Genomic DNA, 3,303 nt, shown 5'->3' on the forward strand with positions numbered 1-3,303 from the left:
AAATTCCTAGGCTAAGGCATCACAAATCAGGCAACTCTAGCCCTAATATATGAAATACCTAGCCTATCATCTAGCATGCATCACTAATATCTCAATAATAAATCCTAACACAAATAAGTAAGGGTATTTTGGCAAATCACCATTCAGGCTCTAGCTGATTGTATACACTGCTCCTTCTCGTTTTCTCTAAGAAACTCTTGCTCGCTTTAGAAAAATCATTTATTTTTGAATTTTTTTTTCTCAAATACCCAGTTTGAGTCCAGACATACCCAAAGGTGCATCCGAATCCCTCAAACCAAGGCTTTGATACCAACTTGTAACACCGTAAATTTTCAAACAAAAATTTCATTTAAAAATCACATAATTCTCATAACACATTTCACAAAAATCTCATTTATTTAACTTATAAAACACAACTCCATAATTGTTTAATTAATAATCCAAAATCCTCAAAACATGACTCTTTCACGGGTGTGTACAATTAAGCCTTCCTGCGATCCTGAGAAAAACCTGAAACACAAATCACATAACACGGTAAGCACGAAGCTTAGTGAGCTCCTCACAATACCACACACAACTCATTAACCACTTGAGGCTATAACACAGTAAGACCTTCCGGTCAGTGTTTCTCAGTGGGATCCTCCGGTCCCATAACTCGGGTGGATCCTCCGGTCCTAACTCAGACGGACCCTCCGGTCCTAACTCAGTAAGCATATAATAATACACAACATAAATCACATACACATAATGCTGGATATCACAGTACTCAATATAAACACATAAGACCCTCCAGTCACACATAGATACCACTCTACGTAAAGAATAGTGAGAAAACTCACCTCGACAACAAGCAATCATCCTCGCACTCAAATCTCGAACTAGCCACTGCCTAACACATAGGGTAATTATCTCAATAAAATACTCGATTCTCGACTCCAAGTAAACCAAATGTTTTTCTTCCTCTTTCTAACTCTTGAAGTGGGTAAAATACCATTTTACCCCTCCATGGTCTCCATCACACATGTTTTAGCAAACCCTAAAGTCAACAAAAGTCAACTCGAGTCAACAGTCCATGATTGACAAGACTCGTCGAGTGCACCTATGTGACTCGTCGAGTCACTCCTTTTCCTCAGAAGTCTCGTGAAGGTCCAGCTTAGCTCGTCGAGTTGACCTCCAACTCGATGAGTTATCATATGAACAAGCTCATTGGGACAAACCCTCACTGACTCGTCGAGTCGGCGAGTCCATTCAAACTCATTACTCATTCAGACGATTCAAAGTAGATCTACCACTCCAAACACTAATCTAGCATCTCAAGACTCAGTTGTCATGTAAAGCTTCGATCTTTACGTCCATGTATGGTAGTTTTGCTTCAACATACCAAAACAAATTATCATAAAGTGTTAAGCACAATAACCCTCATATGGATGAATAAAGTTGGGACCTTTGGACTCTAGGGACCTCACAACGTCCAGATCTGAGGTCTAAACCCCATGAAAGCTCTATATACTCGAAGCCCCAACAAAAGGTGGAAGAAACCCTAATCTTCCATAATAGTGAGATTTAGGAAAATAAATGAGAAAGGTGCAAGCTTTTACCTCCCACTGACGCCATTGCATGAAGATGAACTAGATCCAACCGATTCTCTTGCTTCCTTGATGGGTAATCTCCTCTCCTCCTCAAATGATGCACTATTTTAATCCAAGTTTAGCTTCTAAGACTCTCATAGGTCACTACACACATTTACGGTTTCACACAGAAGGGTTAGGCAACTGGTGAGGCAGAAATGGGGGCATAAGTTCCCTTATATAGGTCCCAACCCCAGTAAATTAGGGTTTCTCTGCCCAGCACCTACTCTGCGAGTCGGCTCTCTAACTCATCAAGTCCATTCATTAATCCCAAGCGGACAACTCGACTCTACTTGACGAGTTGGACTCACAACTCTTTGAGTCACTCCATAATCTCAAAATTAAACACACAACAATAATATACCTGAAAGTCCGGATGTTACAAATATAAAGCTCGTATAGCAGCCAAGGGATTTCATCAAAAATAAGGAGAAGAATTATTTGATACCTATTCACCAGTAACAAGTATTTCATCCATCAAGACATTGTTAACCATTGCATCTATTTGTAATTTGGCTATACGTCAAATGTATGTTAAGACTGCATTTTTGAATGGTGAGTTGGATGAACAAATTTATATGTAACAACCTAAAGGGTTTATCGTGAAAGGTCAAGAACAAAAAGTGTGTAAATTAATTATGTCTTTATATGGACTTAATAGGATCCAAAGCAGTGGCAAGAGAAGTTTGATCAGACGTTATTGTCGAATGGTTTTCATATTAATGAATGTGACAAATGTGTTTACATCAAATAGTATAAGAATGAATGTTTTATCATCTGTCTTTATGTTCATGATATGCTTATCATTGGAAGCAATTTGGATGTTATTAATGAAACTAAACGGATGTTAGGCTCTCATTTGATATGAAAGATATAGGAGTAGGAAATGTGATATTGGGTATCAGAATTCAAAGGCCTTAAGAAGGATAAGTTCTAACCTAATCACACTATGTTGAGAAAATACTAAGACGTTTTGGTCATTTTGATGATAATCATGTCGTTACTCCTTTTGATCCATCAACTCGACTAAAGAAAAATCAAATATATAGTGTTTTTCAACTGGAATACACTCAAGTTCTTGGTGGCTTGAAGTACTTGATGAATTGTACATGACTAGATTTGGCAATCACTATAAGTCATCTTAGTTAGTATTTCATTAATCCAAGGAATGATCATTGGTTTGCACTAGTAAGACTGCTTCATTACCTCAAACATACCATGCATTATGATTTGCATTATACAAAATATCCTCATTGCTTAGAAGGATTTTGTGATGAAAATTTGATTTCAACTAACTCTAACGGTAAATCTACAAGTGGATATGTGTTTACTTTTAGAGGCGATGTAGTATCTTGGTAATCTTGAAATAATAAACTATAAATACGAGGTCTACTATGGAAGCTGAATTTGCAGCTTTAGATACTCTTGGAGAAGCATAATGGCTTAAGTCTTTTTAGAATGTATTCATTGGGTGACAAAACCTGTCACTGCCAATTGTGTTCATTATGATAATATTCCTTCTATTATAGAGCTAAGAATCAAATATACAATGGTAAATCAATACATATACGACGACATCATAAATCCATTCGTGACTTGCTAAAAGATGGAATTATTTCCATTGATTATGTAATGTCGAAGGAAAATATTGCTCATCCTTTGACAAAGGTTATAA

The sequence above is a fragment of the Lactuca sativa genome, chromosome 9, assembly GCF_002870075.4.
Source record: "Lactuca sativa cultivar Salinas chromosome 9, Lsat_Salinas_v11, whole genome shotgun sequence".
In the NCBI taxonomy this organism is placed as follows: Eukaryota; Viridiplantae; Streptophyta; class Magnoliopsida; order Asterales; family Asteraceae; genus Lactuca; species Lactuca sativa.